At 46.2% G+C, this 27,396-nt stretch overlaps 1 long non-coding RNA gene across 1 annotated transcript; it reads left to right on the top strand.

Annotated features, from left to right (window-relative positions):
• Positions 1 to 9,316: 9,316 nt before the first annotated feature.
• LOC119286058 lies at positions 9,317 to 12,834 on the top strand. Its single transcript, XR_005140221.1, has 2 exons — positions 9,317 to 9,822; positions 12,532 to 12,834. It is a non-coding gene; the product is annotated as an uncharacterized LOC119286058 (long non-coding RNA).
• Positions 12,835 to 27,396: the final 14,562 nt, after the last annotated feature.

Below are 27,396 nucleotides of genomic sequence, written 5' to 3'. Positions count from 1 at the left end.
GTATACTATGTATCCACTGTCTTCACTCCATGCAAATCACGGTACCCACATTACCAAAAGATAGCATATGCGGTATTCATGGCATCACGGAAACTGCGACACTACTTTCAAGAGTGTTCGATTACAGTAGCCTCGGAAGTGCCACTTAATGATATCATCAACAACCGTGATGCTACGGGCCGGATTGCCAAATGGGCCATTGAGCTCCTCCCATTTGACATAACATACAAACCTCGCCGAGCCATTAAATCACAAGTACTGGCCGACTTCGTCACCGAATGGACGGAGGTTGAACTCCCTAAAGAGTACGGCGCATACTCCAATTGGATCATGCACTTCGACGATTCTAAAATGCTGGCCGGTCTAGGGGCTGGCGTCGTCCTGACGTCCCCAACCGGAGATACCGTTCGGTACATACTGCAAATATTGTATACAGACTCCAACAATGCAGTCGAATACGAAGCTTTGTTGCATGGTCTTTGGATGTCAGTCTCCATGGGCATTCAACGCCTGGAGGTGCGTGGGGATTCAAACCTCGCAATATCCCAAATAAACGGAGATTTTGACGCCAAGGATCCGAAAATGGCAGCCTATCGAAACGCCGTCCTAAAAATGTCAGCTTGGTTCGAGGGACTCGAATTTCACCATGTGGCTCAGGAAAACAATCAGGCGGCAGATATCCTCGCCCGCATCGGCGCAAAACGCGACGCGGTCCCCCCAACATATTTTTGGAAAGGCTTTTCAAGCCATCCGTAGTATGGGAAGGGGACACCGGTAATAGTAGTCTGGACCCAGCCAAAATACCCGATACCGAACTCTCTGACACAATCAGAGGCTCCGCCACCGAAATAACACCGCCAGCCCACGAAATAATGGCCATTATTGCCCCGTGGACAAAACCATTCCTGGCCTACCTAACTAGACATGAACTTCCGGAGGACCAAAATGAGGCACGCTACATAGTGCGGCGATCCAAGGCCTACAGGGTCCATGAGGGAGAATTGTACAAGAAAAGCACTACCGGAGTCCTTCAAAGGTGCATCTCCGAAGAGGATGGGCGGAATCTTTTGGCAGAAATTCACGCCGGACTCGGCGGTCATCACGCCGCAGCCCGGGCTCTTGTAAGCAAGGCCTTCCGTACATGATTCTATTGGCCAACGGCCCGAGCAGACGCACATGACTTGGTCCAACGTTGCACCGGTTGCCAGCTCTTTGCAAATCAAAGCCACATGCCACCCACCGCCCTCCAAACAATCCCCATTACATGGCCCTTTGCGGTATGGGGGCTTAACATGGTTGGACCCCTTAAAGGGGGAACCCACAAGAAAAAATACTTATTGGTCATGGTGGATAAATTCACCAAATGGATAGAGGCCAAACCAGTTAAAACAGCCGAATCCGGACCGGTGATAGATTTCATATCCGGGGTTGTACACCGTTATGGCGTCCCCCACATCATCATCACTGATAATGGCACGAACTTAAAGGCCGACGAGGTAAAACTCTGGTGCAGCAAAATGGGCATCAAGATCGATTATGCCTCAGTCTATCACCCACAAACCAACGGTCAAGTCGAGTGAGCAAACGGTCTTATAATGAGCGGCATTAAACCTAGATTAGTGTGTTCCTTAACGGAGTCTAACACGCACTGGGTAGAGGAGCTCGACTCCGTACTCTGGGGGTTGCGGACCACGCCGAATCGTAGTACCGGATATACACCCTTTTTTATGGTGTACGGCGCAGAGGCAGTCTTGCCCTGTGACATAATTCATGACTCACCTAGAGTGCGCATGTACGAAGAAAGAGAAGCCGAGCTCGATCGGCAGGATAGTCTGGACACCTTGGAGGAGGAGCGCGACGTAGCCAAAGCCCGTTCCGCATTTTACCAGCAACAGGCTCGCAGATACCAAAGCAGAGAAGTACGGGCCAAAACTTACAACATTGGCGAACTAGTTCTACGCCTGCCAGATAAGAAAAAGAACAAGCTCGAGCCCAAATGGGAAGGTCCCTTCATTATCGACCAAGTTCTGACCGGTGGAGCGTACCGACTGCGGGATGTATCGACTAGTCGACTCGAGCCGAACCCATGGAACGCGGCCAGGCTCCGAAGATTCTACGCCTAGCACCGGACTCTATGTTAGTCCCCTCCCTTTGTCCATTTTTTCGCAAATACATTATCTGTCTTGTTTTCCTTTCTTTCTTTCTTTTCTTATTTCCCTAGGCCTTCAAGGGTCACCTTGTGCCTTGTTTGCACATTACAGATGCGCTAGCCGCACTCTTCATAGCTGGGGGCTTCTTTCATAGAAGCTTAAATTATTTATCCGGGCTTCATGCCCAACACATGTGTTATACTTCCCCATGCACCTTTTTTCACCATTATATGCATCGATATGACTTAAGTTTTGGCCAAGCTGGGTTGCCTGGCTCTTGTATTTATTCCACTACGTTCTCGTTAATTTGGCTAGGGCATAAGGGGAGCACCTCTGCGATTGTTACTGCCGGGTCAGCCGGATGTGTACCTCAGGCTGGGTGAAGCCGAAAGCTAGCGTTCTTAAGGGAATATTCGGTTGGTGAAAAAAAGATGATTTTTATTTTTCATATCTGCCCCCAGATGTTTTTCCTGCGTTTCCTATCGCAGTCCGGACATGCACTTTAGGGCATGCTTGCCCAGGGAAAGGAACCCTTAATGAAACTATTCTCCCTGGAAGATGTTTCTTACTACCCATGTAATATAACATAACTAGTTGGGCACTTGTCTGATAAAGCACTAATGACCCCTACGCCTAGTCTCCACGCATACCCCGGTTCTTATATAACTGAGCGGGTATTCGGATACACTCCGGACTATTGGGCCCGGAGGCTGAAGCGAAAAGGTCCGCAACGACAAATGATCTACAATCTGGCTAGAAGGCATTATACATGTCACTTCAATTACATAGTCATGGAGATTGACTAAATTCTTCTTCTATACCATCCAACAGGTGGTCTATCTTACAATCCTATTGGGAATACTTTGCGGCTAATTCTACTTGCCCATAAACTAAGCTAACGGGAATTTCTTTTCCGTCGGGCCCCACAGGTCCGACCTCGACCATGTGATTTGGGTCTGCTTTGGTATACCGCGTATTCACCATGGCCCAGGCTTCTCTGGCACCTTGTCGGAAGGCGTATATCTTCCATAATCGGAAGCGCCTCCGCGCTCCTTTGAGCTTCTCCGCAAGCTCCACAACACCCTCTGGAAGGGAGACGGACAGCCACAAAGTCTGGGCAACACCCTGCATCACCTGCCGAACTTGTTCGTGCAGATGTGACAGCTTGGATAGAAGATCACCCGCAGACCCGAGCATTTCCTCCGTGGGACGACCCGTCAGCATACCTACAGACATAATGCTGTTAGTTGGCTTCTTCGCCGAATATCTTTAAAGGATTCGTTCAAGCACTTACTAAAAATGCCGTGTCGAAGCCTCTTATTCTCCTTCTCGGAGTCTGCAAGCTGGCCCCGAACGTCTTTTATTTCCACGTTCAGCCTTATATTGGCGTCTTGGAGATTGTTTTTCTCCCGCCTAACCTCCATCAGCACGCGTTTGCCAACTTCTAGCTGCCGCATAACATGCTGGTCCCCCGGATTTTCTCCGGATTCATCTGCAAAATCTATTGTTAGATCTGCAGCCACGCCGTGCAATATATGGTAACCATCATTCTTTAAATTGTTACCAGCGGGGGCCTTTTTCTGTTCTTGCAGTGCGGCAATAGCGGCCCGCAGTTGGGTCTTGCATTCCTCCAGCTCCTGGGATAGCTTAGTATTCTTCTCTGTAAGAACCTGCACAAGAAGGATGATCCTTAAATCAGTTCTGCTAACTGTTTCAAGTCTCAGGGGCTACTGATACATATAAATCATCAGATTCACTCACCCGTACATCCTTTACATACTGATCCGTGGCTCTGGCTAGACCATCTTGAGCGGCACGGAGGTACGCTTCTCCAGAATTAAAGGCATCAAACGCCTCTGGTGAGAAACAAGCGTCATGGAGTACGGCCCGGCGGCGCCTATGATTCATGGCGCTTTCCACTTATGAGTTTGTAGCAGATAACCTATCCGCATCCTCTGTAGGGGGATTATCCGGCGCCTGCCCCATATCGGCTTCTGCCTCCGTGTCCGGTCCTGGTGCCCGACTGGTGGAAGCATGATCGGCGATATCGCCGGACATATTCTGGGGAGCGTTTTTTCTGTTAAAGAAACACGGGCGTCATTATACTTTGAGAAAGACGACAACCACGGAGCGGGGTTTGTTGTACCTTTGCGCCGGCGTCTCCGTCCTAACCGCCTTCCTTTTTGGCCTACCCGGCCTCGGCGCCTCCTGTTGGCGCGTTGCTGCAGGGCGTCCCGAATGCCTTCCCTGTAAAAAGGCCATGTGAATATGGTGGGTGAAGTGTCTAAAAGGGGATCCTACCTTTTTGAGTTGGGACTTTTCAGTTTTTCTTACGTGCGATGCAGGGAGCAGTCCGGGATAGTCGGCCGTAATGGCCACCATGGCATCATCGCAGCTCAACTGATAGAACTGCCGGTTTATCAGCTCCACGGAGATAACCGGATCTTCTTCGAGTCCGGAGTCGAGGGCCTGGTCAGGGTCCTCCGGTTGTGGAGAAGGGCTGCGGACCTCCTTTATGGCCTTTCGCAGTTCCTGCCGTAAATTGGCAAGGTGAATACTTACAACGAAAAACACGGGAAGATGGAAGTAAGGGGGTATAGCTTACCCAGCTTGGAGGATTGTACATGGAGAATCCGTCCCGTGGCTTGATGCGGGTGAACTCCTCCTCCTCTCCCTTGAACAATTCGGACATCATTTTGGCTAATGCGGCAGCATCACCCGGACCCTTACGACCGTAGCGGGTGGCGTCATCCTCCCCATTGAAACACCATAAGGGATGCCCACGATATTGAAGTGGTTGCACTCCCCGCATTATGCAAATCGACATAACTTCAGTTATTGTCAAACCTGACTAAGCCAGTGCCTTAATCCGGTTCATCAGATAGAGGACTTCTTTGTCGTCTTCCGCCTGGGGGCTCCGCGGGCGCCAACTTCGGCGCTTCTACAGAGGAGCATTGTTGAACTCAGGGGACCCCGCCGAACAGGGTCCGGAAGGGGAACGTCCTCTATATAAAACCATTCCGAAGGCCAGTCTTCGGACGGCTTCTTCGGGGTACCAGACAGATATCCGGTATCGGCGATGCGCCATACTTCGGCTCCGCCCACTTGATAAAGTGACTCCCTCTGTGTGCGAGGGACAAGGCAAAATAGCCGTTTCCACAGCTCGAAGTGAGCCTCGCAGCCCAGGAACAACTCGCAGAGAGCCACGTAGCCGGCGATGTGTAGGATGGAGGCATGGGTGAGATTGTGTAGTTGGAGGCCGTAGAACTCCAGGAGCCCGCGGAGGAACGGAAGAATTGGAAATCCAAGTCCCCTTAGTAAGTAAGGAACAAGGCAAACCCGTTCCCCCATGGAGGGACAGGGAAAGTTCTCCGCTTGCTCCCCACCATTGTAGGTGGCGAGCCCGGCTCGAATGGGCACCATGTATGCCGGAGGAAGAAATCCTTTGGTCTGCAGTTCGACCAATCGACTATGTGGAACTGAACACCTCTCCCAATCACCGAGCTTAGGGCTACGGGGGCGGGAGGAGGAGCTGTGGAGGTTGGCCATGCTGGAATGGATCTTTCCGAAACACGCTCTAATGGATTCTCGCTGAGGGGAGAATGGTGTGGATCGGATCTAAGAATCCCAATCCCTTTTATAGACAATTTATTTATCTAGCTAGGGGGGTGAATGTAAAAATGCCCTGGTGCCTCGTATTCGATCGAGAAATTGCCCTTATTGGGCGCAGAAGCCAAGAGGATCATCATTTATGGGGCCGGATACTGTTTACAAACACTTGGAAATTGGAGAAGAACCCGCCTTGCAATGCCGAAGACAATAATGCACGCCGGACTCGTCGTCATTGAAGCCTGGTTCGGGGGCTACTGAGGGAGTCCTGGATTAGGGGGTCTCCGGATAGCCGGACTATATCCATTGGCCGGACTGTTAGACTATGAAGATACATGATTGAAGACTTCATCTTGTGCCCGGATGGGACTCTACTTGGCGTGGAAGGCAAGCTAGGCAATACGGATATGTATATCTCCTCCTTTGTAACCGACCTTGTGTAACCCTAGCTCCTCCGGTGTCTATATAAACCGAAGGGTTTTAGTCCGTGGGACAACATACAATCATACCATAGGCTAGCTTCTAGAGTTTAGCCTCTCCGATCTCGTGGCAGATCTACTCTTGTACTACCCATATCATCAATATTAATCAAGCAGGACGTAGGGGTTTACCTCCATCAAGAGGGCCCAAACCTGGGTAAAACATTGTGTCCCCTGCCTCCTGTTACCATCTGCCTTAGACGCACAGTTCGGGACCCCCTACCCGAGATCCGCCGGTTTTGACACCGACACCCCTCGACATAGTAGGCCTCTCGCACCACCTCCTAGCGGCACCCCTCCCCCTGTCTGTCTCTCCAAACCTTATTTGCTTCTAACACATGCATGCATGTATACGTACCAATCTCCCTACATATAGCTAGGTCGACTATAATTATTTTTGCCCACACGCCGATAGACTTACCTCACTAGTTATGTCTCTCCCTTTCTTGAAAACACGACGGTTGATCTTCCTATGTAGTTAAGTATGCTTACCACAACCATATCATCTCCCCTCATCATCCTTGCATACCTCCCGACCCATCTCTCACACGCACGTGCATAGACAGACAAACATCCCCGGCCCTCTCTTATTGATATTCCACTCGTACCCTCCGTTTGTCTAGCAGGCCTCTCCCACCATTTGTGAGAGGCCACTCCACCACTAACCCTCCAACACTCTACCTTTGTCTTTCTCCCAACCTTATTCATCTGCAACACATATGCATGGATGCCGATTGATCTCCCTCAATACATATCTAGGTCTCTCTCCTTCTCCACACATATACTAGTCGGTCTACCTCTCTATTGTTAGGTCTCTGCCCAGCCCCCACACTGATATTCGAACGTTACTGGTAGGTATCCATGCCATAGAGAAAAACTGCACCTCTGCCCTCTCAAATTCCAGTAGGCCGGTCGCCCTGTATCTTTGACATGGGAAAACACAAATTCGATGGCACTCTATCGATCGCGCAGCCACACACTTCATCCTTGTTTTCAATTCTATCAGTATCTCACGCCGATGACCCCTCCACTATCTTCTCGTGGATTGCTCACTCTATATATGATATATCCAAGACTCTATTTCACAGACATTACATATGTTATGTTTTTTTGTTTGAGATATCATCGACACATTGCCTCTGTTTCGCACAAAGCATCTCTCTCACACCCACCCACATATGTACCTGCACCTAAAGAAGAGGTGCACGCAGGACACACGTACTCACGTCTCGTTCCCGGTCACACCTGCGCGGGTACACGGTGGAGTTCGTTTCTGTATGAAATGACAGCCCACGTGATAATTTGACGCGTGTAGCGGTTGTTTACTCGAAGGAGGGTCGTGTACCATGCATAGACGGAACAAAGTTCAACTTGACGCGTGAGTATTATATAAAGTTATATATTCCTTAATGGCACATACAGAATATAAAACGATTGTTGTGGGGAAAATGGAAAAAACCGCTCCACTATATATAACGGAGCCTGCCTGCCGGGGTTTGTCTCTCGTCACACCATCTCACACAAGGCGGTGGTGGCTTCTCTCTCTCACCGTTGGTCAGTGATCCGGCCACATCCCGTCCGCCGACGGAAAGGGAGGATGTGCATCGTTTCTCCGTTTGATGGCATTGAGGCAACACGTCCCGATCTGCGGTACCCGTCGTTTTCTCTGACCAAGCTCCGGCGCGGCAGGGCCTTCGCCACTTGCTCGCTGCCGTAGTATGGGAAGATCCCGGCCGCTGGCGCCCTCCTAGTTTCATCCCGACAACCCTCAGGTATAGCTTCGTCCGACCTTCCTCCACTGCCCATCTTCCCACGTTGCTGCATGTGAAAAATCCTGCATGTGGATCTTCTTTAGTTGTTTGCTTAAAATGTATCTCGGCCGGCGTACTTTCCATCTTGCAATCTTGTCCTCAAACCATTTTTGATAAACCATCTTTCCCTTATTACATGGAATATGTTTCTTTTTTGTCGGCGTATGTGTCTTCAACTAGTATTATTGGGAAATTGTTTCCTTTCTACCTCCTTTTGCAAACAGAGCTGTCCATTTCACCTCGTTGCTATTGCGACCTTTTGGTGAACTGCACAAATCACTTTTTTCTTAAGAGTGTTTTGTGAAGTTCCGCCAAAATGTCACACGGGCAACGTTTTTACATTTCAATGGGACCGTGGAAAGGGAGATTGGTTTTGCTATCCTCCTCATCCAACTCCGTGCCTAATCTTTTCCAACAAGTAGTTAGTCCTGAAGAGAGATTGTAGAGGTGATCAGCTTCTATTTGTGTGTGTTATGTTTCATCATCTAGTTCCACAATTATTATAATCACACTGTTAGGATATCTTTGCAAATAGGGATGGTCAGCTCGATTTTAGTGGAGCTGCACAAAATGATCGGATTGTGATGTCCTTCATACACCTCTTTTTTGGCTACAGAGCTGGGTGAAACTAGCTGCCAACCAATGAACATTATGCCCAGGAAATGGAGCCATGCCTCGAACAACATCGATCAATTATATACTTTTCTTTATTTGTACACATTCTCACAACTTTGTATTCAGTTGTGACGTGATATTGGCGCTGATCTGCGAACCATTGAGATGCATTAGCAACCATGGTAGTTTCATTTGTATTTAATGGAATGTTGTAACGAGATAATCTTGAGGCAAGAGGACACATGAATCCTATGAAACCTTTTTTTCCTACGGGAACAAAAGTTGAAACCTTCATAGCACACTACATCACAACATTTGATTGGGGGCAGTTAACTGCCAGGAGAAATACATAACCAAGGGCAAAAGAACTGCCGGGACATTTGTTTCTGCCGATACAAGTACGTGATGGCAGGAAAACTGCTGGGAGAACTTGAAAAACGACATCACACGCACTGCCGGTAGATTTAAGGGCCATTGTCTGCCGGAACAATTAAACAGCGGCCCGTAAGCTGCCAGGGCACCATCTTCGGCGCGAAGCCAAAATTGTATTGGGCCTTAGCGCGGTCTAGCAAGGAAAAACCGCGCGATCGACGAAAATTTTGGGCCGAACATAACAACAGACGCGCCGGCCCTCCATGGCTCCAACAGACCGTAGAGCCTCCCCCCAGATCTCGATGCCCAATCCACCCGTACCCTCCACCAGGTCGCCGCCGCCGCCCCCAACTATCCCAGCGCCGGCGGCCGCCCTCCACCTAGATCACCGCCGCCGCCGTCACCCACCACCGCCGCAGCCCTCCGTCGGCCCCAACCACCACTGCAGCCCCTCCGCCGACCCCAACCACCACACTGCTGCCGACCGCCCTTCGTCCCCAACCACGCTGTCGTTGCCCCCAACCACTCCAGAGCGACACCGCCGAGCACCCGATTGACACGAAGCACCACTAGTGTCGCCGAACCGCTCCACCGACGACGACCATCTTTCGCGGAACGCCTTCCTCGCCACCACCCTGAGAGCTTCCTCCCTCGAGCAGGCTGCCTCCTCTTCACCGAAGCACCAAGGGCAAGGGGTCTGCCAACTCTCCTGTGAGCATCTCTACCGCAAGTAGCGGAACGTCGACCTCAAGCGGCCACTAGCGGGAGCCCTCCTCCCACCTCCCCGTGAGCATCCCCTTCCGCCCTTCCTTCTCTCTGTATGTTTCCCCTTGAGATAAATCCGAATCAAATGTTCGTTCTAATTTTTGCGCATTTGTAATCCCCTCGATCGGCCAACTCCTAGGATTTAAGGGTTGCGGTTGCAGAATATATCTGCATGTTTTTGGACTACACGGTGCGCAATTGTGACATCCTTTGCTGTTGATGGCTGACCCTGTGCTAGGATGAATATTGATATCGAAATGTTTTAAGGCTACTATCTGTCAAATATAAACTGTGGAGGCATGGAGATCAGTTTGGACTTTGGAGCAGAGCTATACAAGCAAAAAAGATGGGTATTGTGCGATTGACCAAACAATAGGTAGATTCGACTGATGAATTGCTGACTATTCCGGTTCTCATGTGTGTATTTGGACTTTGGAGAACCCTGACAAGAAAGGTTACTTAGTTTAATATCTAATTTAGGGTGATATGATGTTTGGCTTGTGGGGTTTACAATTATTTCCCCTTTCTGTTGAGATGCACCACTCTCTAATGGCAATTTGTCAAATGCCAAAGGCAAAGTTTCAGATGGAAAATATCATTGTACTTTGTAGACCCTATAGTGCTATGGTTTCGGTTTTGCTTGTGGATCCGTAGGATTGTAGATTTTCTTCTGTAAAAACTGTATAATGTGCAAAATTCTAGTACCTATATTCTACTATTATCCTGTAGTTTAGTTACATTTTTTGGAATCTACAAGTGCAATAAATTTGCTCTGTAGTAAGACTATTTATTTGTTGCTGATAAAGGACTTTTTGGATGCTCGTTTTTTAGGTTCTGCGTCCAGGTTTAGTAGTAGTGCTGGTGTGTGTGGCTATGTTCCTAAGTAGAAAAAAATGGAAGAAATGGGTCATGAGGCTAGCTCAGTACCTTGCTCTTTTTTCCTATATGTAATTCTTACAGACTGTTCTCTAATTTTCACTGGGTGCTTTCACTGAAATAAACTTTTTAGATTGTTTCTTCTGTGATCAGCGTGTATCTTCTAGTAAGCATGCCTTGTGTATTCAGAACTGAGCTTTTGCATCCTCTGTGTATTTTGCAGCTTAGTCTTGTGTTATTGGGCAGTACTTGACACAGACTCGTTGGTTTGCCCGCCATAGAACCATTTATGAGGAGGATATGTGTTGCCTTCTCTTGTATTCCTACGCATTGTCTAGCACTTCCTTTTCATGTGTAAAAAATGGTTGACCTGGCATTACACTGTTTAGTATTTTGTACAACAGAATAGGTATTCTGTCAGCTGCTGTTTGCTGTTCTTTGCTTAACTAGATATCAAAGTATAAACGCAAGCTCACGTACAAGATGTCAAAATAAAATTAAATTAACAAGCTCTTGTTCTTTGATTTATAATATGACAGCTTTGCAAATAACAAGCTTTAGTACAAAGATGTCAAAGTTTTGATATAAATTGTACTAACTTATAATTGTGGATTCTAATTATAGTGCTATGTTAATTTCAGAAGTATAAACATGCTATGCTTAGCATGCAATTTTGGAAAAAAACATCCCATGTGTAAAAATTGTTTGACCTTGCATTTTGCTGCTTACTGCTACCTCTGTACCATAATATAATACGTTTTTGCAGTTCAAATTAAATTACAAAAACGTCTTATATTTCTAGTGAACGTACATGTCAGCTGCCATATCATTTGCTTTGGCCTGTATTTAGTGTTTTTATGATTTCTTGTTTTGATGTTACAATTTTGTTAGTTCCTAGATATTGCTAGTTTGTACTTAGAAAATATTCAAAGTTGATTCTGTTGTCTCTGCAGTTCAAAACATTTTGTATCAAGCTTCTAGGTTTTGTCACAAATAGTAATGCTTTGCTCATGTAGTTGCTGCATGGTCAACTTGTGTCCAAGAAACTTGAGCTCCTGTTCCAGTTTATATAAATAATTAGTAATTCAAGCAAATCATTATAGTTCTTTAGAAGTGGGCTTTTGTGTCCACCCGCCATGAATTTGTAGAGAGGTCAGCTGAATAAATTTGGTTACTCTGATCTCGCAAGCATAATGATTAACTTTTGTATATATAGATACTCCTACAGCAGGTACAAAAAAAGATACCCCTACAGTACTTATTTTAGTCAATTACAAATATAAACTGCAATTGGATCATAATTCTTTCATGTACATGATAGACTCTGCCATGTAGAGTAATGAGTTTCATTTGATTCCATGCTCACAACAATTGAATGTAACTGAATCCTCTTTCTTTCATGTACATGAAGTATTTCAGCTTGTTTGTCTGCATAAAGCCTTGGTTTAATTTTCTAGGCTAATTCAACTTGTTGTGCGTGATGTAGGAAAGTGAACCAATAAAAATTGTTTATTATTGAACCAAATGTTCTTAGTGTTTCAGTTGATTTGTAAATCTGTGGGCTTGCCCACTAATCAGATACCATCTTAGGGGACCTTCATTTCTAACTTGTCCAACAAAAGCATGGAACTAGGAAACTAAACAGCCCCCCATTAGAAGATCCTAAATATATGCTCCAACTAGTTCCCCTCTTATTCTGTGTTGTAGATGCAGAGAGCTTAGAAGGAAAAGCAAGCCCAAATACAAGCTAACTTAATTCGCTGGCTAGTACAGTAACTTTGCGCATGTTACCTACTTATAACATCTTTCAGAACATATGCGGCTGCTGTATGTAACATTTCTGGTCTATTGCAGGTTTCTCAAAGGTGCACAAGTTCACTAAGGTTTGGAAGATCTTTAAGCTGCTGAAGATTTGGAAGACCTACAATTAAGTTGATGGAGTGATAATGTCACGTGTCTTGTTTGTCACTGTTGCATTTTGGTGGTTGTTAAGCTCATTTTGGTTGTGTGGCACACATCTAGAAGCATATGTACATCTTTTGTGGCACTAGTTTAGTTTGGTTGTGTGGCAAACATATAATATGTACTCCTTTTATGGTACAACCTTGTTATATATGGTCGTTATGTTTATCGAATGAAGTTTAAGGTTTTCGATGAGGCCTATATCTTACTTTGATTGAAGTGCATGTATGAATGTGGTATGTCCTGATTGTCTAGACATATATAATTGATGGATATTACATAATATGGATGCCTAGAATATTTTGCTAGTGAAATCAATATGCTGTCATAATATCTGCCGGGTAAACATGTTTGTGTAGGCAGTTTAACTGCCGGTAATTACAGTTTCACATGTTGTGACAATCTGCCGGGAGAAAATAAACTGCCGGGGAATACATGGGCCAGGGCAAAAAATCTGCCGGGAGAAGTAATCCCCGGCAGCCGTTCTCGTGGCAGTTCTATCTGCCGGGAGAACCACTGTCCCGGCAGTTTGTTTGCCCTTTAAATAGCCTTCTCCCGGCAGTTTCTCTGCCCTTACATTAGTGTTGTGGTGTAGTGGCATCACAATACAATTTCATTAAAATTATACGTACATATAAACAAATCCTGAAGGATTGATAGCAATGTCAGGAACAATTCAACTTCGTTTCGTCAGCATGTGGGACATCCTTCATCCGGCTCCACCTACCATGCGATAATATTGAGTGCACAACTGCAGGGAAAGATTCACCCAGGTCGTTGCACCGCAGTAGTAATGACTAGTGAGCAGTCAAATCACAGAGCCCCACCTTTGCCAGAGTAAGTTGCTCGGACGAACCAACCATCATTTCTCTGTTCATTGAATCTGCTGGTACTCCCATATTCCCAGAGTAATAAGTTGCTCGGGCAAAGCAACCGTCACTTCACCTTTCCCACAGTAAGTACTAGTACCTCCTTTTTTAGTCTAGAAACAACCACACGCGAATATTGGACGGTAGCAGCACATCAACTGAATCAAAAATCGAAACCAACCAATGAACTACTACTAATGGTGAGCATTTGCTAGTATCATGTACTCCGTCTGTCCATGTATATAGGGCTTAATGCGTTTTTCAAGACTAACTTTGGCCCTGTTTGGATCCATGGGTTAGAGTTAGTTTGAGCTAGTTGGGGCTCAAATAGCCCTAAAGTATCCAAGCATGAGGGTTAAATTGGAGCAAGTTGCACCGAACCCACCAAAAAAACTATCCCACCCAAGAGGTGCTAATTGGAGATAGTTCTCATTGGGCCCATTGAAAAATCACTTTTCTCTCTCCATCAAGTGCATTTATTGTCAATCTAACCCTGTCACCCAAACACCTCTTTGGCTACAGTTAGTTCAGGGTTAGTCATGAGTTAGTCTAACCTCTAGCTAAGTTAGAGTATCCAAACCGGAGCAATATAGGACATGCAAGTTGCTCAAAGCATACAGTCAAATTCGTACGTGAAAGGATCTTTTTTTTAAAACGGAACGTCAAAGGATCTTCGAATGATATAATTTTCAAATTGTATAAAATCTTATCAATAATCAAAGGCATCCTCGAAGAATACATTAGGCCCTATATAAAATCTTATCAACAGTCAAAACCAAGTGTTACTACTACACCAAACAAGTTCAAAACGAGAAACTGGACCCACTCACGACATGACACGCCTGTCTCATTTGGTCCGTCGGTCAAAGCGCTTCCTCTTATTGGCATAACAATAGAGTGCATTAATTTTTTAGAATGCTCTTGGCATGTTGCTATTATGTGATGAGTTAACCGACCTCAATAGACGGCAAAACGCCAGCCAGCCGCACTTTGAGAGAGGCGAGGAGCGAGAAGCGATACTGGCTGCTGGATTACTAGAGCTAGGTGTCGCATGGAGGCCAAGAAATATGGTGATAGCATGGGTTAGCCATGTAGTATGATGTAACTACACAGGGTTGCCGTGTTTCGTACTCTTCCGGTCTACTGTGGAGATGACTGGTTGATTTTATATCACTAAATAATATAAAATATTATGAGTGTAGACACTTCACCACGAGAATCGCTGCTCCTTCTCGGTCGTCGGGCATGCATGTAATGCTTTAAGCCCCTCCCAATGCTCCACCTTGTACATGTGCTAAGGCTGCCATGTAGGCAAAAAATATGATGTGGCAAGGTAATTGAGTGGTGAGAGATGAGTGTGGTGACCCTAGGAAGAAACAATGCCAAGCGCGAGAACCTAGGCAAAACACTTGTAGGATTGAGAAGAGGTGTCTAGAGGGGGGGGGTGATTAGACCCTCAACAAAGAAACGTAGCAGTTTTTAATTTCCTCAAGTTAAGGTGGAATTTTAGCACAAGTTTAAACATTCACAATACATTTCAAGCAAGCATGACAAGAGTATATGAGCAGCGGAAAGTAAAACATGCAAGTTGCAAGAATGTAAAGGGATGGGATTGGAGTATGCAAACGCAATTGGAGACACGGAGATTTTTTGTGTGGTTTCAATAGGTGGTGCTATCATACATCCATGTTGATGGAGACTTCAACCCACGAAGGTTAACGGTTGCGCGAGTCCACGGAGGGCTCCACCCACGAAGGGTCCACAAATAAGCAACCTTGTCTATCCCACGATGGCCATCGCCCACCGAAGGACTTGCCTCACTTGGGTAGATCTTCATGAAGTAGGCGATCTCCTTGACCTTACAAACTCCTTGGTTCAACTTCACAATCATGTCGAAGGCTCCCAAGTAACACCTACAAATCTAGGAGACACCACTCTCCAAAAGGTAATAGATGGTGTGTTGATGATGAACTCGTTGCTCTTGTGCTTCAAATGACAGTCTCCCCAACCCTCGACTCTCTCTCACAGATTTTGATTGGGTGGAAAGATGATTTAAGTGGAAAGCAACTTGGGGAAGGAGAGATCAAGATTCTTGTGGTTGGATTGGAATATCTTGGTCTCAACACATGAGTAGGTGGTTCTCTCTCAGAAAATGTATGTTGGAAGTGTAGGCACGTTCTGATGGCTCTCTCCACAGATGAAGAGTGGGTGGAGGGGTATATATAGCCTCCACACAAAATCTAACCATTACACACAATTTACCAAACTCGGTGGGACCGAATCATGAAACTCGGTCAGACCGATTCAGTTCAAAATATGAATGTTAGGATTTTTGGTGGGACCGATATGATCAACTCGGTGGGACCGATGTGCTAGGGTTAGGGTAAAACCTCAACTCGGTTTGACCGATTACACAAACTCGGTGGGTCCGATTTTGGTAATAAGAAAAACAGAGAGTTGGTCAAGCAAACTCGGTGGGACCGATTGCATATCTCGGTGAGACCGAAATTATTGCAACAGGTAACAAAGAGTTTGCAAGCCCATCTCGGTGAGACCGAGATCCCATCGGTGAGATCGAACTGATTAGGGTTTCTGGAAGTGGCTATGTCAAGTGAACTCGGTGGCGCCGGATAGATCAAATCAGTGGGGCCGAGTTTGACATTAGGTTTGGGACATATGTGGAAATGAGAAAGTGGTTGAGGGCTTTTGGAGCATATCACTAAGCACTTTGAGCAAGCAAGCCATTAAGCAACACCTCATCCCCTTTTAATAGTATTGGCTTTTCCTATGGACTCAATGTGATCTTGGATCACTAAAATGAAAATGTAGAGTCTTGAGCTCGAGCCAATCTTTGTCCTTAGCATCTTGAAGGGGTTCCACATCCTATTGTCCAAGCCACTCAACCGTTGAACTCATCTGAAAGATGCTAGATAAAAGTATTAGTCCAACAAGAGATATGTTAACATTAATTACCAAAATCACCCAGGGAGCACTTATGCTTTCAATCTCCCCCTTTTTGGTAATTGATGACAACATACATCAAAGCTTTAGATAGAGATATAAAAATAGCATGTAAAGCTTTGGAAGAACATGTAACATGCATAGGCTACCCCTACATGTATGCAATCATGTAAATATGGAATATAAGAGCATGTGAATGCATAAGCATGATAGAGCAAGCACCGAGTTAGATGTATCTTGGCTATATGCACCAGAGCAAATGATGTGAATATAGGAATTGTACCTTCATGTTCATGAGTCCTTCTTGCAAACAATATGTACATCAACAAAAGATCTTCATGCACATGAGTGTGATGCATATACTTACCTTGTGGTCCTGAGATAGCTTTGGAAGAGATGAACCTGAGTAAACAAGGTTAGATAACACAGAAACATCTACTAAACAGAGCAAGAACAACAAACCACAAGAGTACCAAGATTGGGATGACATGTAGTGAGTGAGTACTAGGTACTCTATTGGATATAGACATGTCCCCAAAGGTAAATATGCAATGAATTCAAAGATTTCCTTCCCTTAGAAGTCTTTCTCCCCCTGGATCTTATTTGGATAATGGGAGAATATAGGGAAAAGAAAATCAGAGCAAAACAAATCAGAGTACAATAATCATAACACAAACTAACACGTCTTTCTCCTCTTAAAGACATGTGACTTCTCTCCTCTTGAATACCAAGCATCTAGGGTCTCTCTCCCTTTGATGTGATTAAGCACTCTTCCCCTTTGATGTGATTAAGCTTTGATGTGATCTCTCCCCCCCTTTGACATCAATTTCCAAGAAGGGTCTTCTGGAATGTGAGTCGGATAGGTTTGGTCCTTGAGTCACATGGCAAAGCAGCATATAGAATGTGATGCAGGACTGGAACAAATATGTAGGATGTAAATGGCAAAGTGTTTTCTCAGCATTGAAATCGGTAGCACCGAGTTATTTTCTTTGGTGGCACCGAGTTGGTTCGGCTTAGCCAAGAATAAAAAATCGGTGAGGCCGACTTCAACACAGAGAGAAAACAATTGTCATCTCAGCTCACTAGGCAGATAAGATCTCACAAAGATTTGCAAGGAATTAACTGAAGGATTTGCAATGAATTAGATGCAGGGAATGCAGAACGTAACAGAGAAAAGAAAAGAATTCTAGATGAAGTGTTTTTTGTTTAAATAAGGGGAACAAATATGCAAGACATAAATGCAAGAACTTCAAGAGACACTAGAGAACTTCATCTAGAAGTGGTCGGCGACAAAGTCACCTATGTTAGAGTATAATGACTGAGGTGTCAAGTGAGAACACTTGATTGTAGGTCATACTCATCTTTTAAGCTCAAAATGGGGTTGCCATTTTTCGTTTAATTATTTTGATGTATTCACATCTTGTTGAGCTACTTTGACCCATGACTTGGGGTAAAGCTTCTCTAAGATGGAATGACATACCTTGGGTGGTGGTGTAGAACTTGATCATGTAGTTGAACTTGTGTGGGATGCTCAAGGTTGATGTAGCTCAGCAATGATTGGGAGCACCACTTGTAGTTTGAGTTCATCTACCTACATGGCTAGTCTTGCAAGGAAAAGCACTTGTGTATCCAAAATGACAATCATGAAATTTGATACCAAATGAAATTTGATATAAAGATTTTGTCAAAGGATATGTTGAAAGGTTTCATGCTTCCTTGTCTTCAACCACCATGTTGTAGAGACTTGGTGATGTAGAGATTGCTCAAGATGTGAGTGACATGCAATCTCATAAATTTAGATTCATCCAAGTACCTACAAGGGTTAGATAGCATGCAAGGGTGCAAATATACCCAAGACATATGATCATCATCATAAGAGAAATATCAAGAATTAATCAAAGGCAATTTTGTTGAGGCTGGACAGTTCATCCCTAGTGCCTTTAGAGGGCGGCTTTTGCTGACCTGGCCGAGAGCTTTTGAATCCGGCGTTTACTGCCGTGCCCTTCGTGCTGTCTTCTTTATTCCGGCGTTTGTTATTGCTGTTGCGCCGTGATTTTCCGTTTCCATCTCTAACTTCATATGTACTTGGGTCGCTGGTGCTGCATCTAGCTAGCCAGCTATCCTCACCCGCGCAAAAGCGGGTCATGAGGTTTGTTAATGCGGCCATCGTTCTTGGCTTATTTTGGCCGAGGTGTCTGGTGAGCCATTTGTCACGGACGCTATGCTTAAAAGCTGCCAAGGCTTCGGCGTCCGGACAATCGACAATCTGGTTCTTTTTAGTAAGAAACCTGTTCCAAAGTTTTCGGGCTGACTCTCCGGGCTGTTGAGTTATATGACTCAAATCGTCCGCATTCGGAGGTCGGACATAAGTCCCTTGAAAATTTGCCCAAAAGGCGTCTTCGAGCTCTTCCCAACTTCCAATGGAGCTTTCAGGGAGGCCTTTAAGCCAGTGACGAGCTGGCCCTTTGAGCTTGAGGGGTAAGTACTTGATGGCATGGAGATCATCTCCTCGAGCCATATGGATATGAAGGATGTAGTCCTCAGTCCAGACCCCAGGGTCTGTTGTTCCGTCTTATGTCTCTATGTTTACGGGTTTGAGTCCCTCTGGAAATTCATGGTCCAGCACCTCATCGGTGAAACATAGGGGGTGTGCGGCACCCCTGTAGCTGGGTGTACCGCATTGTTCGGATGTTTGTTGTGTTGCATTGTATGCTGGGGCGCACTTGTCATAGATGGATCTTGTTGCGCCGTCCTTTGGGTGCGAGCCCTCGCATGGGTCGCGTGTTGTATTGTGAGTAGCATTGTATGCCGCTCTGTGTTGGTAGAGGGGTCGTCTATCCGGCCAGGTGGCTGCTTTGATATTTGGTTGTGGGGGGTCTGAGGCCTCCTCATCGAATTCAGGTAGCAGCTTCCGCTTTGGGTAGCTCTTGGAGGGGCGATTGTCGCTGTACCTCGCTGCTGTGTTGAGTATTTTACTCCATCTGATTTGGAGTGTGTCTTGCGTAGCCTTGAGCCTTTGCTTCTGCTTTTTAAGACTCCTCGTGGTGGCAACAAGCCTTTTACGGGCGTTCTGCTGCTCCGGGTGCCTGTCCGGCGTTATGTCATCTGGACCATTATCCTTGATAGAATTTGTTTGTTTGGTTTGATTATCTGGATTGCCGTTGTCCGGCAGTGGTTCGCCCTGCTCCAGCGCTGGGTCTGTGTGATTGTTATTTCTGTCGAGGCGGGATTTGGGGCGGCGCTTGTGTCGCCGCTTTGACTGCTTCTCGAGGGAACAAGCCTTCAGTGCGTCCTTCCACTCCTCGTCATCATCTTTTGGTGCGTCCACCATGTATACGTCATATGACGAGGTGGCTTTCCCCGGCCCAATAGGCGCTGGTTCTTCATTGTCTCTTTCATCGGCGTCCATACCGTCGATGTCTTCGGAGTCGAAGTCGAGCATGTCGGTTAAATCGTCGACAGTGGCTACAAAGTGGGTGGTGGGTGGGCTTTGAATTTCTTCATCATCCGTATTCCAACCTTGCTGACCGTAGTCCGGCCAGGGCTCTCCTGATAAAGAGAGAGACTTTAGTGTCTTCAGAATATAGCCGAAAGGCGAGTGCTGAAAGATGTCCGCGGCAGTAAACTCCATGATCGGTGCCCAATCGGATTCAATTGGCAGGGGCACGGAGGGTTTGGAGTCCGGAGAGGAGTTCGGCTCCTTGGAGTCACGAGTCTCGCGGAGTGCGGGGCTGGTGTTCGGCTCGATCGCCGTTGGGATCGCAGCCCCTGAGGCGGCGTCCAACCATCGATCCTCGATCGGCGCAGTTGACTCCGAATTAAGGGTTGAAGCCGATGCAGGTGCGGCCTCCAGGGCATTGTTCGGCGGCGGAGCTAGATCACGCTTGTCGTGACAGTGCGGCGCGCTCGGCAGTGGCTCGAATCTGTCGAGGATCAAGTCCCCACGGATGTCAGCCATGTAGTTTAAACTTCCAAATCTGACCTGACGGCCAGGGGCATAGCTTTCGATCTACTCCAGATGGCCAAGTGAATTGGCCCGCAGTGCAAAGCCGCCGAAGACGAAGATCTGTCCGGGGAGGAAGGTCTCACCCTGGACTGCATCGCTATTGATGATCGTAGGAGCCATCAAGCCTAATGGCGACGACACAGAGGAACTCTCAATGAAAGCACCAATGTCGGTGTCAAAATCGGCGGATCTCGGGTAGGGGGTCCCGAACTGTGCGTCTAGGCCGGATGGTAACAGGAGGCAAGGGACAGGAAGTTTTACCCAGGTTCGGGCCCTCTTGATGGAGGTAAAACCCTACGTCCTGCTTGATTAATATTGATGATATGGGTAGTACAAGAGTAGATCTACCACGAGATCGGAGAGGCTAAACCCTAGAAGCTAGCCTATGGTATGACTTTTGTTCTGTATGTTGTCCTACGGACTAAAACCCTCTGGTTTATATACACAAAGGAGAGGGTTAGGGTTACACCAAGTCGGTTACAATGGTAGGAGATCTACATATCCATATCGCCAAGCTTGCCTTCCACGCCAAGGAAAGTCCCTTCCGGACACGGGACGAAGTCTTCAATCTTGTATCTTCATAGTCCAGGAGTCCGGTCGAAGGTATAGTTCGGTCATCCGGACACCCCCTAATCCAGGACTCCCTCACATGGCACTTCGCGCTGAGTCTGCGGTCCTCGGTAAGGGGAGGAGGTACTTCGGCGCCCTTGAATAGCACCCTCTAGACGTCCTTGTGCGTCGTGTCGAAGAGCTCTCGCAGCGTCTGGTGCTTGGTCGGGTCGAACTCCCACAAGTTGAATGCCCGTCGTTGACACGGGAGAATCCGGCGAAAGAGCATGACCTAGACCATGTTGACGAGCTTGATTTTCTTGCTCATCATGTTCTTGATGCAGGTCTGGAGTCTGGTCAGCTCTACCGGGGAACCCCAGGACAGGCCCTTCTCTTTCCAGGAGGTGAGCCGTGTGGGGATTCCGGATCGAAATTCAGGGGCCGCCACCTAGTTGGTGTCGCGCCGCTCGGTGATGTAGAACCACCCCGATTGCCACCCCTTTATGGTCTCCACATAGGAGCCTTTGAGCCAGGTGACGTTAGGCATTTTGCCCACCATGGCGCCTCCGCACTCTGCTTGCTGGCCGACCACCACCTTCGGTTTAACATTGAAGGTCTTCAGCCACAGGCCGAAGTGGGGCTTGATGTGGAGGAAGGCCTCGCACACGACGATAAACGCCGAGATGTTGAGGATGAAATTGGGGGCCAGATCATGAAAATCCAGCCCGTAGTAGAACTTGAGCCCGCAGACAAATGGATGAAGCGGAAATCCCAGTCCGTGGACGAAGTGGGTAAGGAAAACTACCCTCTCATGGGGTTTGGGCGTAGGGATGATCTGCCCCGCATCTGCCAGCCGGTGCACAATGTTCGCGGCCAGATATCCGGCTTCCCATAGCTTTGTGATGTTCTCCTCCGTGACGGAGGAGACTATCCACTTGCCTCCCACTCCGGATATGCTTGGAGTGGTTTGAGGAGAAAAACGCGAACTTGGGTGCTGGAGCTCGAGTGTGCGAGAATGGATAAGCAAGGAGGAAGAAGGCGTGGGTAAAAGGGGTGAATCTTTGTCCCTTTATAGGGCGGAAGAGGCGATGCGCCTCCCCACTTACCTGGTAAAATCGCTTATTCCCCGAACGCTGTAATTGATGGCGCGGTTGGGTTACCCATATCCGTATTGATGGGAATCCCATGGTAAGGGGACATGATCTCCGCTTCAACAAGACGTGTCAAGAAAACCGCCTTGCGGTATGTGCAGTGCTGGTTGAGAAAAACGGTTCGAATAATGACCGGTCCATGGTATGATGTCATGCTATCAAACGTGTCAGCGGATTAGATTTGTGGAAGTATTATTCTCTCTACGATGGTATGTGGAACTTGTTTTGCAGAGCCGGACACTATTCTTGTGTTCAAAATCTTCTATGGAGTATTCGGAAGAAGAACCCGCCTTGCAATGCCGAAGAAAAATCTGCGCGTCGGACTCATCGTCATTGAAGCCTGGTTAAGGGGCTATTAAGGGAGTCTTGGATTAGGGGGTCTCCGGACAGCCCGACTATATCCTTTGGCCGGACTGTTGGACTATGAAGATACAAGATTGAAGACTTCGTCCCGTCTCCGGATAGGACTCTCCTTGGCATGGAAGGCAAGCTTCACAATACGGATATGTAGATTTCCTCCCTTGTAACCGACTCTGTGTAACCCTAGCCCCCTCCGGTGTCTATATAAACTAGAGGGTTTAGTCCGTAGGACAACAACAATCATAACATAGGCTAGCTTCTAGGGTTTAGCCTCTACGATTTTGTGGTAGATCAACTCTTGTAATACTCATATCATCAAGATCAATCAAGCAGGACGTAGGGTATTACCTCCATCGAGAGGGCCTGAACCTGGGTAAACGTCGTGTCCCCCGCCTCCTGTTACCATCCGCCTTAGACGCACAGTTCGGGACACCCTACCCGAGATCCGCCGGTTTTGACACCGACACCCTGGAGGAAAATTGTTTGAAGACTTCCTGCACTTCAGTTTTGTAAGTGATAATATGGACCCATGTATATCGAGAGTAATCATCAACAATGACAAAGCCATATAAGGATGCAACATTGGTAAATGTGGCATAGTGAGTAGGGCCAAAGAGATCGATGTGAAGCAATTCAAATGGTCGACTAGTAGTCATGATAGTCTTTGCTGGATGCTTGGCCTTGGTCATCTTTCCAGCTTCACAGGCTCCGCATAAGTGATCCTTGAGGAATTTGACATTTTCAATGCCAATGACATGCTTCTTCTTCGCGAGCGTGTGCAGATTCCTCATGCCAGCATGACCAAGTCGCCGATGCCATAACCAGCCTTCTGAAGCTTTTGCAAGTAGACATGTAGCAGGTTGTGGTCCTGTAGAGAAATCAACAATATACAAGTCTCCTCTCCTAAAGCCTTCGAAGACTTCGGAATTGTCAGCTTCCATGATCACAACACAACGATACTTGCCAAAGACAACCACCATATCAAGATCACAAAGCATTGAGACAGACATGAGATTGAACCCTAAGGACTCAACAAGCATGACTTTGTCCATGTGTCGATCCTTTGAGATTGCAACCTTACCTAGACCCAATACCTTGCTTTTTCCTTTGTCAGCGTAGGTGATGTGCTTCAGATGTGATGGAGATAAAGCAGTGTCCATCAATAAGCTCCTATCACCAGTCATGTGATTTGTACATCCACTATCGAGGACCCACTAAGTGGCTTTGGTTTGATCATCCTGCAGATGAATTAGTGCAAACTTATGAACTCATATACTTCATCAGTGAAGAATATGACATCAATTTCATCAGACAATAGAACAGATAAAACAGTATGAGGACGTGAGAAATGAAAATTCATTTCTTCATGATTATCTTGCGTCCTTTCAAGCATATTCAGGTCTCCAGCAAATTCATCAGACGTTCAAGTTCGTCTAGAGACCTGACCCTACATAAGAGGTTAGTTTTTTTTCTTCACCACCCACATCTGAAGGGGTGGCAAAGAGTTCATCATTCTATGAGCTCCATAAGAGAAAGGTGGCATAGATGCCAATCCACTTCGTTTCACATAAGAGTGGTTAGGGTAAGCATAAGAGTAAGCAGAGAAATTCTTCGAGGACTTATGAACATAATGATTTGAAGAATAATGCACATATCCATAATCCTTAGATCTTCCCTGCGAAACAGAGTTGTTAGCACGATGATAATCATGTGAGGACTTTGATCCTTTTGAGGAATTTGATCCTCGTGAGGAGTTTGGTCCGTATGAGGACTTGGATCCATATGAAGAATTTGGTCCATATGAAGAATTTGATCTGGGGTTCCTATTATTCACATGTGGCGTCATGATGACATTCACCTGAAGATTTTCAAGGCATCTTTTGGGAACCCAGATTTTCTTCATAGGAGAACCGTTCCTGCAGTTAGTGCCAACATATCTAGCAAATACTTCACCATTCTGATTTTTGAACAGTTTATAGTTGGAGTCAAATGACTCATCAGAAGAATATGAAGATTCACATGTAAAGCCAGATAAGGTAGGTGGATCCACTGAAGGTTCCTTTGCAGCAGTTCATGAGGTTTTGGGATACTGCTCAGGTTTCCAGTAGGTCCCATCAGCATTGATTTTCCTCTCAAAGGCAATACCCTCTTTCCTAGGGTTTCTGTTGAGGATCTGCTTTTTAAGCACGTCACAAAGATCCTGATGCCCTTTGAGGCTTTTGTACATGCCTGTCATATACAATTCCTTCAGCCCTGCATCATCAGTAATACTAGCAATGTCCTCAGATGAGGAATTAGTGATAGCAGAGACAGTTGAAGAAATTGCAGTAATGGAAGTATTTGAGCATTCATGTGAAGAATTAGTAGTTTCACGTTCAATGCACTTCAAACATGGAGGAACAAATTCATCCCGAGTAGTGCTGATCTGTTGAGCGAGTAATGAATCACGCTCCTTCTGAAGATCTTCATAACTCACTCTTAACTGCTCAAGGTCTTGCTTTCTTTGAAGAAATTCATAAGAAAGCTTCTCATGATCAGATAGGATAGTGTTATGATGACCTTGAAGATTGTCAAACTTGGACTGGAGTCTTTGAAGATTTTCAGTCAAGATTTTAGTGCGATCCATTTCCTTGCCCAACATATCATCGCTTTTATCTAGCATATTTTGAACCTTTTCAAGAGCCTTTTGCGGTTTCATAGCAATCTTAGCAAGTTTAGAGTAGCTGGGTTTGAGGTGTTCATCAGATTCATCCTCACTAGATTTAGAGGAGGGATATTTGAGTACCTTTGAGCCTTTTGCCATGAAGCAATAGGTGGGAGCGTAGTCCTCGTCGTCATCATCAGTAGTGTTGGGGAGGTCCATTTCTTCAGAGCTGAAGATAGACTTGCTGATGAAAGTAGTTGCGAGGGCTAGGCTCGCCACACCAGAGTCTGACTCCTCAGATTCCTCCTCTTCCTCATTTTCTTCAGATTCAGCCTCAGAGTCCATTTCCTTGCCAATGAATGCTCGAGCCTTCTTGGAGCTACTCTTCTTGTGAGATGAGGACTTTGAGGGTCTTGATGATGAGGACTTTGAAGATTTCTTCTTCTTCTTTGAATAATCAGAATTGTAATCCTTGTACTTCTTCTTCTTCTTCGATTCCTTTTCCCACTCAGGACAATCTTGAATGTAGTGTCCAGGTTTTTTGCATTTATGGCAGAGTCTCTTCTTGTAATAATGGGATGAGGAATCTGATCTCAAGTCACCACATCTTGAGGATTTACCAAAACGACCACATTTTGGGAACTTTTGGAACTTCCTCACGAGCATTGCTAGCTCCTGGCTCAGTTCTTCAGGGTCACCAAGGCTGTTGTCAGAATCTTCACCATCATATTCAGATACCGCCTTGGCCTTCAGAGCCCGTGATCTACCATAGCTTGGTCCATAGAGATCTCTCTTCTCAGCAAGCTGAAACTCATGAGTGTTTAGTCTCTCGAGGATATCAGCGGGATCAAGTGACTTATAGTCTCCATGTTCTTGTATCACCAATGCCAAGGTATCAAATGAGGAATCAAGCGATCTTAGCAATTTCTTCACCACCTCATGGTCGGCGATATCAGCGGCACCAAGTGCTTCAAGCTCATTTGAGATGTTAGTGAGGCGATCGAAGGTTTGTTGAACATTTTCATTGTCGAGTCTTTTGAAGCGGTTGAAGAGATTTCGAACAACGTTAACTCGAGAGTCACGCTGTGTTGAGACTCCCTCATTGACCTTGGAAAGCGTGTCCCAGATAAGCTTGGCTGTCTCCAAAGCACTCACTCTGCCATACTGTCCTTTGTTTAGATGGCCACATATGATATTCTTCGCCTGAGAGTCGAGTTGCTTGAATCTCTTCATATTAGCAGCATTGATGGTGGGAGTGACAGAGGGAACACCATTCTCCACAACATACCAGAGATCATTATCAATTGCCTCAAGATGCATTCGCATCTTATTCTTCCAGCAGGGGTAGTCCGTCCCATCGAAGGTAGGACACCTAGCAGAAACCTTGATCATACCTGCGGTCAACATAACTAAACCTCCAGGTGGTTAAACCAAAATCACACAGAACAAGGGAGTACCTTGCTCTGATACCAATTGAAAGTGCGTTATATCGACTAGAGGGGGTGAATCGGCGATTTTTATGAATTCTTCACTGAGGAATTTCAGGGTGAGGAAATTCCTTAGCAGAGAACTACTTGCAGCGGAATAAGTACTCAGAAGTAAACATAACAGAACACAAGCATGGTCATCATGATGAAATGAAGACAAGCACAGAGTACAGAAAGCGTAAACATAGGATGAAGACAAACAAACTGAAGAAATTGAGCTGAGGAAATTGAGAAAGTCTTCGGTCAAAGTCTTCAAACAGATATGAACAAGCACTCAACACATAAATGAGGAAATGGAAGGGTTGAGGAAATGGAACCAGGTAGCTTGGTGAAGACAATGATTTGATAGACCAGTTCCAACTGCTGTGACAGTTGTACGTCTGGTTAGGGCGGGTAGGTATTTAAACCTGAGGACACACAGTCTTGGACACCCAGTCCTGAACACGCAGTCACAACACTCAGTCCTCACCGTATTCCCCTTGAGCTAAGGTCACACAGACCTCACCCAATCACTCGTGGTAAGTCTTCAGGTGACTTCCGAACCTTCACAAACTCGGTCACTCGGCGATCCACAATTCCTCTTGGATGCTCTAGACCATCACGCCTAACCATCTGGAAGATGCACAGTCTTCAAAGGTAACAAGCGTCGGATCCATGAAGGATCAATCTCTTCAGTGATGCTCAATCACTTGGGGTTTGTAGGTGTTTGGGTTTGGGTTTTCCTCACTTG

This window comes from Triticum dicoccoides, chromosome 4A (assembly GCF_002162155.2).
Source record: "Triticum dicoccoides isolate Atlit2015 ecotype Zavitan chromosome 4A, WEW_v2.0, whole genome shotgun sequence".
Lineage (NCBI taxonomy): Eukaryota > Viridiplantae > Streptophyta > Magnoliopsida > Poales > Poaceae > Triticum > Triticum dicoccoides.
The sequence above is the reverse complement of the archived record's forward strand: the minus strand, read 5'-3'. Positions and strand labels throughout refer to the sequence as shown.